General features: G+C 46.3%; 1 long non-coding RNA gene across 2 annotated transcripts in view; it reads left to right on the top strand.

Annotated features, from left to right (window-relative positions):
* Positions 1 to 12,746, top strand: part of LOC124517040 (uncharacterized) — a 34,806-nt gene extending 22,060 nt beyond the window's left edge. The window contains exons 3-5 of one of the 2 annotated variants that reach the window (XR_006963280.1): positions 6,274 to 6,393; positions 11,064 to 11,162; positions 11,751 to 12,746. This is a non-coding gene — a long non-coding RNA (uncharacterized LOC124517040). Of the gene's footprint in view, positions 1 to 5,976; positions 6,394 to 11,063; positions 11,163 to 11,750 lie in introns of those variants that run through there. The other variant, XR_006963279.1, reaches the window with a different exon arrangement.
* The last annotated feature ends 1,027 nt before the right edge of the window (positions 12,747 to 13,773 follow it).

Here is a 13,773-nt window from a genome sequence, read left to right as displayed (position 1 = left end):
TTTATTTGAATATCAAGCTATGAAGACTTTGAAATCAATCATATCGGCTGTGGCGATTAAGGCGTGTCAAGTCAGCTCTGGTGTAATGACTACTTGTAACGCCTGCTGTCACAACCCCTTGATCACGAATGACACCCTCATTAGTAACCAAACCCAGATCCAGGTCTGCTAATGGCCAGCCTGCTGAAGTCAGCCCAGTCAGCACCCACTCCTCCAGCTAATGCGTCTCTCTTACTGTTCTCTTTAGTTTTCCTACATTTGTCTCCAAACTCTGACAGTTTTCCATTCATCACTACGACTTAGGAAAGGAAATGTGATGCATAAAATATAAAATTGGCAAAAACGTCAGAGAAGTCACCACTTAAGAAATGAAGCATGATGTTCTGCTTTGTGCTGACAAATGTTAACATAGGCTCCAACTTCTGACGGGGCCAAGAGGCAGAGACGGTCTGTAGGACATCCACAGGATTTCAGTTCTAAAGGATCAAGCAGGAGGTAAACGTAGCTAGGGTACCTGTGAAAAATCAGCAGTGCTTTCAAAGGTGGAGGCACAACCTTCTAGATTAGAACTGTCCCTACGGAACTTTCTGAGATGATGGAAAATGTTCTGAATCTGTGCTGTCCAATATGGTAGCCCCCAGCCACCTATGGCTATGGAGCACTTGAAATGTGGCTAGTTCCACCGAGCAGACGATTTTTAAATTTTCTTTAATTGTAAATAATTTGAATATTTATGTTTTAAGTAAACATTTATTCATTTTTGAGAGAGAGTGCGAGCGGAGGGGGGACAGAGAGGGAAGCGGACAGCCGCAAGCCTGATCTGGGACTCGAACTCACGAACCTGATCGTGACCTGAGCTGAAGTTGGACGGTCGGCCAACTGAGCCACTCTGGTGCCCCTGACAATTTCAGTTTTTAAGTTGACATGTAATGAACATACAGTGCTATCTTAGTTTCAGGTGTACAACATAACGATCCAACGATCCTATTCATTACTCAGTGTAGCCACCATCTGTCACCAAATAATTTAAATGTAAGTAGCCGCAGCCCAGAGTTAATTCATAAAGTCCTCATAGGGGAGAGGTGTGCACGTTTGGTCTGAGAGAATTGAGCTACGTCACACCTTGTGGGAACCTAACGATTTCTGTACGGCTAAAGCAGGCTCACATGGAGCCTAACCAGCATAAACGCTGGAGGCTGTCTTACCTGTACCAGGTGAATCTTCTTTCCACGTTTTGGAAGTTTTTGAGTGAAAACTTAGTGGAATGACTGGCTTTCATTTTTTGAGACACGAGCTCCCTCAAGGAAGGAACACATCTTTGTATTCCCGGTATCAAACGCCGTAGTAGCAATGTAGTAAGTTAGCAACTTCTCGCTCAAAAAAAGCCGGCATCCCACCACTTTTCCTGCATTTTGAAATTGGGTGGGAGCTCTGCCACCGGCCGGCCTGTGCCCTTGATCAGGTGAACTTCCGGGCTATGGTCGTCGTGATGTGATGATTTCCAGTTCACGCTTCGCCAGCCTCTCTCCAGCCATGAGAGCCTTTGCCAAAATCCACATACGTGAGCTCTCTGGATTGCCCGTGATTGGCTAGTATAATAGTGATCCTATAAAACGGGGAAATATGGTGAGTTTGTCACCCCCGATTGTTAGCGTTCACGTTCAGGGCTAAAACGGTAACGGCAGATTGCCATCTTAAGCCAGGAAGTAATATTCAGCTGTCTCCATCTCACATTCCACTTTCCTCCTTTCTCTTAAGTCATGACATCAGGTTTGTCACTGAGAGTTGTCACTTCTCTCTCGTGGATCTGGCTCTTCAGTCCACCCCTGCAAAGGCCCCCAGTCCCCTGGAACTTGTTCTTCTGAGCTCGGAGGCCTGCTGGCTGTTGCTGTGGTGCTCTCAGGACAGCGAGGCTGTCGGCTCCTTCCTCTCTGGGTTGCGCATCTCTGGGCTTGTTTTTATTTTCCACTTCCCAGCAGCAAGATCATTTTCTGTGATACGGAAACAAAAGCGTTATTGACTAGTTCTGAGTAGCGCTGTAGTCCTTCCAGCAGGCATTTAACACGACCCGCTCCCTCAGGCCGTGAGTCGTCTTCCTGGTTCCGTGGCTCAGGTAGATCAACAAAGCCCTCTGCGTTGACCACGCATTTTTCACAAGCCCCAATCGCTGTAGTCTCTGAAACTTCCCGACGTGGTTCTTGAAAGGGCCAGGTTCCTCTTGGATGGATGGCCATAGGGAAGTCACCCAAGGACCATTTGCCTGTAGGCACTGTCTTAGAACAATTTCTCTGTGCTGGGGACAACCCCTTGTTTCTATTTTCAGCGGGTCCCCGTATTGACTGGCTGCCCCATCTGCTCTGTGCCAGGCTTCCTTCTCTCACTCAGGCATTGCAGGGAGGGCCCCTCTGGACATCTTTCTTGCTCCCCTCCAACTCTAAATAAGGTGAGGAATATTTTTGAAATCATCCAAGGCAATTTAGTGCTGACAAGGGCAGGAAAAGTCAGGGGAGAGGATTAAAAATAACAGAAAAATGATAAGAAAATTTTGACATCTGTGATTGTCATCCCCGGAGGCTATCATGACATGATTAGTCTTGCTCCTTCTCAGCCCCTCATGGGATCAGACATTGGACCTCCGCATCCTTTCTGTCCCCTCGTTCATGTGTGGGACACTCCTGGGTTTCCCTCCCTTCCCTTTTCTTCTCTCTACCTTCCTGCCTTAAATGAAAGATGCAAAGGTTAGACTATTTGATCCGTAAATCGGAAGTCCTCTCTAAATCGAATAACTTTTAATCTAATAACTTTTCTTTTCACCTAGTGTAGTTACCTGAATCCATGTTCCCCCTCCCATCTCTGTGCATGGGACATATCTGAAAGCTTGCTGGGCAGCTGTACTGATTTTTAGAGACACCACCCCTCATTGGGATCATGTGGAATTCTCTTAATACTCAGTGTGTGTGTATAAAATATGCAGCCAACCCTTATTCACAGTGGTTATGATCCATAAGGTCACCATGAGCACCGAATCGGTGAATTAGGAACCACTGCTCCAAGGGGCAATACACGGTTAGTTTTCTTCCAGTTTTGATCACATTTCTTTCATCAACTGGTCAGTACATAAATTGGCTTTATGTGTGTTTCTTTTTTTTAAAGTCAGTTTATTTTGAGGGAGAGAGAGCAAGCACGAGAAGGGGGAGGAGCAGAGAGAGAATCCCAAGCGGGCTCCATGCTGTCAGCACAGATCCTGATGCGGGGCTCGATCCCACAAACTGCAAGCTCACGACCTGAGCCAAAACCAAGAGTCGGATGTTTAACCGACTGAGCCACCCAAGCGCTCCTGTGTGTGTTTCTTTTTAAAGACACCTTATTTAACATAGATTGTTAATTAATTACATTGAAGTCCCAACAGTAGCATTATAACTCAGGCCCAAAGGAGGTTTTTCCGGCACAAGTATTTTCCCCGGGAGGCACACCCCAGCCTTCCTGCACTCACCAGGCAGCGCTTTAGCTTTGTACGTAGGGGCATTTTAAACGGTGAAATCAACAAAAAGCACAAAATGCAAGAAACACGACACTAAATAAATGGTGAAAAGGACACATGTTTGCAGCGTGGTGGCTAAAACAAGGAGATACAGCATTGCCTCATTCACCCTCAGCTGGGAACGCGTCACATCAAGTGGTTCAAAGTTTTGACCGCTCTGCACATCTCAGCAACTGACCACAAAAGCACAAGTGTCGATTTGGGGGTTATAAGTAAATTTTAGTGAGTAGGTGAGTTCACAAATATGAAATCTATGAGTGATGAAGATCAGCTGTATACACACAAGCACACACATCCACTCATACACACACACACACACACACACACACACACACATACATGACTCCCAGGCAGATCTCATCTGTCTCTGTTGTAACTACCAGGGCAAGGCATGATGGGAGCCAGGGATCACGTCCGGCTCAGCGCTGTGCACACCATACTTTACGCAGCGCCTGGCACATTGTTCAGTAAGGTCAAGCCCACACTCACAGAGACTCTACGCTCCCTCTACCATCTACTCCAGAAACATAGCCCACAACGATTAGATGTGATTGTATAAAAGCTGCCAAGGCCATTTTAAAGTTGCTCATCATGTCTTCACCTACTTTAGATACATAACTTTTATTATGATTGGCCCACTGAGGTAGCTCTTTATGGATCAAAAGCACACATTCATGTAGTTTCCAAGCTGAGAGTGTCTATTGTATGTAAGTAGCTTGTTGATTCGACCACCATCTGGAATCACTGTGGGACTTCCCCCCCCCCCACTTTTAATAAAGTAATGAACAGGGTAGTCCATTGGCCCAGTTCTGTGTGTGTTAACTCACTATTAATGTGATTCTGGCTCCTATAGGCATTTGGACCTGGGGGGCCCAAAGAGGGGAAATGAATTCGAAAATGTGTTTGTTAAAAAGCTCAAGATCTTTTGGAGGAGAGAAAATAGGCGTATTTCCACCTAGTGGCCAAAAACAACATGTGGTAATGTTGAAACGGGTCTGGACCATTAGGTATTTGTCTCTGTACCTAAACCTGAGCTGGTCTTCTTGTGAGGCAAAGGTTGGGGTGAGGAAAAGGAACTAGATGGGTCAAGGGAAATCTGTCAGGATGGCTGTGGAAGATATTATATGAAGGCAGTCCAATATAAGCTTTCAGAAACTCGAAACTGAATTCCAGCTTCACCACTAAAGAGTGAGGTGATTTGGGACAAGACACTCCGCTGTCCAGTCTCAGCTTTCTCACCTGTAAAGTGGAAATGATACAGCATAAGCCTATTTTAAGAATTAAATAAAATGATGCATAGAAATCAATTGGCACGGGGGCGCCTGGGTGGGTGGCTCTGTTGGTTAAGCGCTGACTTCGGCTCAGGGCATGATCTTGCGGTTCGTGAGTTCGAGCCCCGCGTCGGGCTCTGTGCTGACAGCTCAGAGCCTGGAGCCTGCCTCGGAATCTGTGTCTCCCTCTCTCTCTGCTGCTTCCCCACTCATGCTCTGTCTCTCAAAAATAAATAAACATTAAAAAAAATAAAAAAAAAAAAGAAATCAATTAGCACAGTGCCTGGCACATAGAAGCAGTCAGTAAGTGACAGGCATTGTTGTTATGTCTGTTTGAAAGGAGGGATGACAGCACTTAAGTGTTGCAAACACGCATGCATTACCAGTAACAAGCCAACAGGATTGTAAAATTGTAAGAAATAAGAATGTTCTATGCTTTGGTGCAGTAGGATCTATTGAATTATCTATCAAATAGATAATATAGGGGGCGCCTGGGTGGCTCAGGGGTTAAGCATCCGACTTCGGCTCGGGTCATGACTCATGATCTCACGGTCCTTGAGTTCCAGGCCCACGTCAGGCTCTGTGCTGACAGCTCAGAGCCTGGAGCCTGTTTGGGATTCTGTGTTTCCTTTCCTCTCTGCCCCTCCCCCACTCGTTCTCTGTCTCTCAAAAATAAACATTAAAAAAGTTTTTTTAAATACGTAATGTAAATAAGAGAGAATCCTAGATGAAATGACTGAAACTTTCTGTATATTTCTGCTTGACTCTATTTCAGTGGAAATGCACAAATAATGTTAAATGGGTCATATTTCTTTCCTATCCATCCACCAAAAATAAAGGGCAGTAAGTTAATGACAAATGTAAATAGAAGATGTTCCAAATAAATAATGGGCCCTAACTGCCTTTTCAAGGAAACGGCACATGCTTAAAATATATTTCCAGGGTGACTGGGTGTCTCGATCGGTTAAGCATCCGACTTCGGCTCAGGTCATGATCTCCCGGCTCATGAATTGGAGCCCCACATCGGACTCTCTGCTGTCGGCACAGAGCCCGCTTCAGATCCTCTGTCTCCCTCTCTCTCTCTGCCCGTCCCCTGCCTGTACACTCTCTCTCTCTCTCTCTCTCCCTCTCTCAAAAATGACTAAACATGAAAACTTTTTATGAAATAGATTTCTAATCTTATCAAATTAACAGTATGTGATGTCAGGGTCTTGTCGGGTGTTGCATTCATAGCCTCCAGTAACAGGTCTGGATGCGTGGGAACGTGGGAACTCGAGAAAACAACCCCCAGCCGCTCTGAGGACTCCCTGCCTCCGTGCTCCCTCCCCACCCTTGAAGCCAGTGTTGGTCTTGTGGTTTCCGCCTGCTGTTGTCCCTTCCTATTTCTCATGGGTCGAATGTGTCCCCAGAAAGATATGTCAAAGTCCTAACCGCCAGTACCTGTGAATGTGACCTTCTCAGGAAATAGCATCTTTGCAAGATAGAATCAAGATGGGAGTTGACTCCGAAGGAGGCTGAGCCCCTAATCCAATTGACTGGTGTCTTTATAAGAAGAGAGAAGAAACACACACAGAGTAGCAGGTGAGGACCCCGGCACACTCAGGGAGGACAGGGTGGGAGGACACCATGTAATGCTGGAGGGAGAGGCTCACGTGTCCTGCCTACAAGCTAAGGAAGGCCAGGGATGGCCGGAAACACCAGAAGCTGGAAGGGAGGCACAGAGCCTTCCCTCGCACCTTCAGAGAGAGGATCGCCCTGCTGACGCCTGGATCCTGGACTTTCAGCCTCCAGGACCGGGAGAGGATACATTTCTGTCGCTTTAAGTTATCGGTTTGTGGTACTTCATTAAGGCAGCCCCAGGACACGAATAGACTATTCCTCCCAGAAGGTCTAGGGTGGCTGGGTGGTGGGAGTTTATCTGAGCAGTTTTTAATTCCCTGAAATTCTAACCCTATAAAATTATAGCAGGCTGCCTTTAAAGGAGAGGGGCAAGAGGGGACTAAAATCATTTGTGTTCAGAGCACATTGGGCAACAGGTGATGTAGAAAGAAATTGAACATGCAGAACCTCGTACAATGTCAGCCACTGGAGGGGTGGGGGGCAGACGGGGATCTTCCTCTCTCCAGGGCTGGGAGCCAGCTTCTGAAGCCTGGGATGCCAGCTGGTCTGCCTGTTTTCGTGAGGACAACATTGATTTAATCTGCCCGTGCCTGATCTTACACGGAAATTTCCAGGACATTTGCGTTGTCCTCTCTTCTCCTTCCCCACCACTTTCCAGCAGCCAGGGACTCATCCCAGTGTAAGAGATCCACTCTGCCCCCCCTAGTCAAGAGGAAATGGAACTCAAGTTGGTAGGCTTTGAACTAGCCTTGCTCGATTAACATACACCCTGCTTACCTCCACGATATGTGAACTCGGCTTATTTGGACTGAGGAAATGCCCAATCATCCCATTGACACAGAGCCTAAAATAAGAAGCAAATGCCAGACTCCTTACGCAAAAGGGACGCCCCTGGCACCATAAAGCTTGTAATGGAAAACAATTCCGCTAGATGGAGCTCTACTGAAGGTTGAGCCTTGACCTCGTGTTCAGTATCGGCGGTTATGGGAGCAATTCCAGAATGAATGAGAGGATCTCAAGCAGGACTACCTGCGACCTGGGACAAACCTAGAAGAGGGTTTTACTCATCCTTAACGTTTGACGTAACCTTCAGATTAGGCAGAATTCTGGCTGCTTCCCTCATTAATAGTCTCACCTGTGAGCAGGTTCCTTCTACCTCCCGGCCCTGGAAGGGCTCAGGACCCACACACAAGCAAACCACAAGGTCAGATGGAAATAAGTCAGAGGAGGTCCTCGGGGCCCAGGGGCTTAATACAGGAGGCAACTCCCAGCCAGGTTAGCCTGGTGCCTGGCATGGAGGGGTGGGGTGGACAGAGAAGGCTTCGCCAGCATCTCATCAGTGGATGCCATCTGGCCCTTGCTGGACTGAAGGGACGCTCTGGGCCTGTTAACAACCTTCCAGGACACTCTAAGTGATGGGATGGATTGACAGGACAGGGTTGAGTGCATTTCTAGTTGGACAAGATAAAGGACCTGAACGGGCTTCTCCCATAAAGATCATTGTAAGTATTTTAACATTGGCAGTTCTGCTGGGCATCAGGTAAAGACAAAGGGACTAAATAAAGAGGAGTAAAGCTCTGAGAAGAGCTCTCTGGATGCCACCACCATGTACCTTGAAAGGGGCCTCCCCTTTGCATTAGCCATGGAAGACTTTTCTTCCATATATATATATATATATATATATATATATATATAGTGAATCAGTGATTCATCACTTCCATTCAACACCCAGGGCTCATCCCAACAAGTGCCCTCCTTAATGCCCGTCACCCATTTAACCCATTCCCCCCACCCACCTCCTCCTATAGCAACCCTCAGTTTGTTCTCTGGATTTAAGAGTCTCTTATGGTTTGCCTCCCTCTCTGTTTTTTATCTTATTTTTCCTTCCCTTCCCTTATGTTCATTTGTTCTTTTTCTTAAAATTCCACATGTGAGTGAAATCACATGTTTATCTTTCCCTGACTGACTTATTTCACTTAGCATAATACCTTCTACTTCCATCCACACTGTTGCAAATGGCAAGATTTCATTCTTTTTCATCACCAAGTAATATTTCATTCTACACACACACACACACACACACACACACACACACCCCACATCTTCTTTATCCACTCATCAGTCAATGGGTATTTGGGCTCTTTTCATAATTTGACTATTGTTGATAGCACTGCTATAAACATTGGGGTACATGTGCCCCTTTGAATCAGCATTTTTTTATCCTTTGGATAAGTACCTAGTAGTACAATTGCTGGGTCCTAGGGTAGTTCTATTTTTAGTTTTTCGAGGAACCTCCATACCGTCTTCCAGAGTGGCCGAACCAGCTTGCATTCCCACCAACAATGCAAAAGAGACCCTCTTTCTCCGCATCCTCGCCAACATCTGTTGTTGCCTGGGTTGTTCATGTTAGCCCTTCTGACAGGTGGGAGGTGGTACCTCATTGTGGTTTTGATTTGCATTTCCCTGATGATGAGAGATGTTGAGTATCTTTTCACGTAAGACTTTGCTTTTTCGAAGTGACAAAGCGTCCTTTGAATACCAGCTTCATGACATCCTCCTCATCCTCAATTTCCCCCACTGTGAGTTGGCAAGAATAGTTCTTTCCTTGTGGTATCGTGATAAGGTTTGGAAATAACACCTGGAACTTTCTAGCAAAGGGGCTGGCATATAGCGCGTCCTCAATAAATAACTTTCTCCTTCTCTTCCTGCTGCTCTTCTCAAAACTTAGGAGCAGAGGGGCCCTAGAAACACAAGAGGTTGATGTGATGATTACGGATGAATCACCAAAGCAAAGCTGCGGAATACCTTGGCACAGATTTTTACCATAGGCGCATCTAGAGCAAGTTCCTCTCTACCTCGCCAGCGTCGGTGCTGATTATTGGGTTATGACAGTGGGGAGGCGAGGGCAGGGCTCCCTGCTGTCTCCCAGTTTGCCAGCTGAATGGGCCTAAGGACGGACCCAAAAAGTCAAAGCCAGGTGTGCTGACCTCCCCCAGATAATCGGCACAGGTGACTCAGCAGCAGCTGCACATTCTGAGCTGTCCCCGGGACATTGTGCAACAGACGAATCGGATTTAGGGTGCCTTCCCTTTCTTCTCCCATATGCCTTTCTTTCCTCGCCCATCAGAGTTACAGTCCCCCGTCTTTCTGCCTTTTTGTCCTCCGTCAAAACTTCACCTCAGGGAAAAAAATTGATTACCAGCAACTTTAAGTCAACAGACATTCGTGAACTGCTCTCTCTCTCTCCCTAGACAGGAGTTTTCCTCATTTATTCACCACCGAGAAGGTGGTGCAAATGTTTTGGAAGGCAGGGATCTTCTGGGGTCCCTGAGATCACCCCCCAGGGCACCTCTGCTCTTCCCTCTCTCCAGGCTGCTGGAGGCACGGTGCATTTGCAAAGGCGTCCTCGGTAGCAGGTGGAGGTTTGTAATCGTTGGGTACCAGCTACTGGAGTTCCTGAAAAATGGCAGCAAACATCCATAAACAAACATCAGAGATGAAATACAAAACGCTTGGCATTTGGCAATATTTTTAAAACAGCGTTTACCAATTTCTTGCCTCTTTGCCAATTGTTAAAATTGCCAAGTATCTCTGTAAAATTTGGCCTGGCCCCCACCTCTCAAATTATGACCTTGGCTCAAGGAAAACATGATGTGAATTCAAGCAAGCCAAATGTATACTTGCGTTTGCCAAAACATCCTGATTTTATTTTACTCCTTTGTCAAACGCGTAAGGGAAGGGTGGCCTTAGGATGTGGGATAGATGCCTGGCTTTGACAGCTGGGAGGCCAAAACAGGGGTGGCCAGCGTGGAACTCCCTTAGCCAGCATTCTGGGCTCCCTCTTCCGCAGAAGGAGCTGTTAATCAATCTCAGCCTTTGTTCTCATGGGGCAGGGACAAAGCCTCACAATCCTTCCCAATGCGACTGCTTGAGAGTGGGCGCTGAGCTGAAAAGTCTCATTAGAGTTTAACGTGGGCGCCCCGTGGGAAGGTCAGGGCCATCTACCAGTTGTGAAGTCCTTTAAGCCACCTACCAACTGCAGGGTAGGTGTTTCAAAAGAGGCGACGGGTTGCCCCTAAAATTCCTCCCAACTCCACTGTTGGCTGATGCCTAAAATTCTGTCACTAGACCATCCATCCCTAGAGTCCTTAACCTTAATGCCTACAGGGCAGACCCTGTGCTAAGCGCTATGTTTACAGGAAGCAAGACCTTTGCTTTCTGCACGTATCACACAGCCTCAGGTGGGTAGGGTTTGAGAAGGAGCCAGGGGGAGCATGGGAGGCAGAGGATTTAATCCCTGAGGGAGAAGAGAACAGAAGGAAGGATGCAGGGCTAAAGATTTCCCTCCCTGTCCTACCTCGGGCTGGCCTTCGGTTAACACAGGAGAACGTGAGTAGAAGCTGACATTTCCCCCCAGAATCATCCAATGCCCGTATCCAACAGGATTCGGGCAACTCTTCCTTAGGGCAGAAGAGAAGCAGGTGCAAATTATCTGCTGTGTGATCAAGTCACTGGAAAATGTTAAGTGTCTGTGCTGGTGCTGTTGTTACAAAATTACATATTGTTGTTTTCTCCTTGTTATTACAAAACTATATATTATTACTCCCTCTGAAAGAGTGTTACCTTTACAGGACAGAAACTCCCAGAATGCTATGCCTGCTCCGGCACCGGCCTCCCGTATTTCAAACCTAGAGTGGATTCTTTTTAACAACTCCCGTACCATTCACACAGTAAGTTGAATAATATCACGAATTTAAAGAAATTCGGCAGGGAATGAAATTTTTCTTTTATCGCACTTCACATACATAATCATGGAAGTTAAATAAATTAATGAATAATCAGTAAATAAATAATAGTACATTACCAAAAAAGGGGAGGGGAGTAAAGACGTCTTTTTTTTTTTTTTTTTTTTTTTTTTTTTTTTTTTTTTTAAGGAAAGGGAGATCTTTTGCCTACATGTTGGTAACAAATAGAACATTACAGTTTTTGTCTTTGAGACGTGTCTACACATTTGACAATGATTTCATCAAAATCGATCCTGAATTGTCCCCTTCAATAGGCACATAGCCAGATTTGCCAATGTGTCACATAGTTCATCGGGGAATATGTTTTGCTCCTTTTAATTGCTAAAGTTTTCTCTCCTTTTAAAAATTGAAGTGTAGCTGACATATGCTGAAGTTTTCCCTATAACAAGAGGCATCTAAGTCGAGAAGGAAAGCCTTAAACATAAAGATAAATTTGGCAGATACCCATCCCATGTCACAGCAAATTCCAGAAAGGGCAATACAGTTCACATCTTTGTTTCTTTGTTTCTTCAGGACCAGTTCTAGCAGCTCTCAAGTGTCTTCACCGTGGACAAACTTTCACCAAACGCCCATCGCCGGCAAATGTATCACAAATTTCTATTGTATTTGGGTCTCAAGTTTTACACGTGCAAAAACCAGAGAAAGTATCCAAAAGACGGCAAATAGGGACTTGTCTGAGCCGTTGTGTTCTTGTCCAGTTCCTAGAGAAAGTGATTCGGGCTTCAAACACTGCTCTTTGAATTTCATCAGGCAATCTAAGACTGGCACCTTTGGTCATTTCCCCTAACGTTTCTTCCCTAAATTTGATTCTTTTATCTATTTCCTCACTTTGTTGTTGTTGTTGCTTTGCAGAAGTAATTATCCTCTCCACAGTTTGTTTGCACTAACTTCAAGGAATCATTTTAAAGTGTTGTGTGCCTTGTTCAAGGTGGATTCTGCCAGTTTGCAAATATTTTTGTATCAACTTCTTGTCTGGGTCTTCAAGGCTCCCATTGTTTCCTTCTCAAAAGCTATTTGGCAACAAAGGCGTGGCAAGTGAACTTCCAAGTGGAATACAGCATTTTTTAAAAGGATAGAGAATAAGAATGTGCTAATTTAGGCTTAAGGACATAGTGCTAAACTCAACAGTAAGCACAGTTGTCTAGAACTTGGACCAACGAAAGATTATTCAGGGCAGAATGTTGGATCGGTAACGTTACTTAAGATATGCGTGCAAGGTTATAGTGAAAAACAGACCAACTTTCAGATGGCTTTGCTAACGGTTTTAAATTCTCTGCAGACAATGACCCCTTCGTCTTATTCCTGCACCAGGCAGAGCCCTCCCACTGCCCACCTTTTAACCCACAACCTTTATGTAGAAGAGTCACTGCCTCCACACTGGGGTTCGGATCTCAGGCACATCCCCTTCTGCTGTCACAACCCCACAATTTCTTGCTGTCACGCTGGTTTCTTTATAGAGGATTAAACAGATGTATTTATTTTTTTAAATAAAGTTTATTTATTTTGAGAGACAGAGAGTGTGGGAGGGGCAGAGAAGGAGGGAGAGAAGGAATCCCAAGCAGGTGCTCCACAGTCAACGTGGAGCCCGATGCGGGGCTTGAATTCACGAACCTGAGCTGAAATCAAGAGCTGGATGCTTAACTGACTGAGCCACCCAGGCGCCCCTAAACAGATGTAAAAACCGAAATCCCACAGGTTGATTTTTCTCCCGTTCAAGCTGCAACCCCTTGCCTGGGAAGGGACCCAAGGATATCAGAGTCCAGCCCCCACTCCTCTAGGGTCAAGGCCAGCTGTTCGCAGGGAATACGGGGTTCCTTCTGGGCCTTCCCTCCCGCTCCCTGTACATCCTCTTCTTCCTGGTATCTGCAGAGTGGGGTTCTTGTCTCTTTCCAACCACTAATTACCTTTGGGATCCTGGAACAATGACTTTTCTTCCTGCTTCCTCACAAGCAGACTTTCAACTGAGTCATTTGTAAGCCTCCTTCTAATGTCCCCAGGCGCTGGCTGTGAGGTCAGATGACTTTGGCCGCCCATCCAGGGCTCCTGCACATGACGCCAGTGCAGTGAAAGGTCAGCTCCTGGCGCCCCCTCTCTCACACTGTTCCCTGTGCCCCATCCCCGGGGCACCGCGGACCCTTCAGACTGTCACGTTTCCTTGTTTGGCATTTTCTGAACCGTTGGGCTCTGGAGACTTCCAGATGTCTTTCTGTAACGGTCAGAGCGGGATTTCCTGGGCAAAATGTTTCCTCTGCAAACATTCTTGTTTGTCGTGGCACTGCCCTCAGAATGTGCAGGAAGGATTTCTAAAGGACAACTCCAGGGACGCCTGGGTGGCTCAGTCAGTTAAGCATCTGACTCTTGGCTTTGGCTCAGCTCATGATCTCGTGATCGGTGAGTTCAAGCCTCACATCTAGTTCTGTGCCGACAATGGAGAGTCTGCTTGGGATTCATTCTCTCCTCCTCCTCCTCCTCCCCCTCCTCTTCCTCTTCTTCCTCCTCCCCTCCCCCTCCTCCTCCTCCCCCTCCTCCCCCCCTC

This window comes from Lynx rufus, unplaced genomic scaffold (assembly GCF_022079265.1).
Source record: "Lynx rufus isolate CCGP_SWC_20201006 ecotype Redwood Valley unplaced genomic scaffold, mLynRuf1.p SCAF_20, whole genome shotgun sequence".
Taxonomy (NCBI): domain Eukaryota; kingdom Metazoa; phylum Chordata; class Mammalia; order Carnivora; family Felidae; genus Lynx; species Lynx rufus.
Note: the sequence above shows the minus strand (reverse complement) of the source record. Positions and strands in the feature narration are given on the sequence as shown.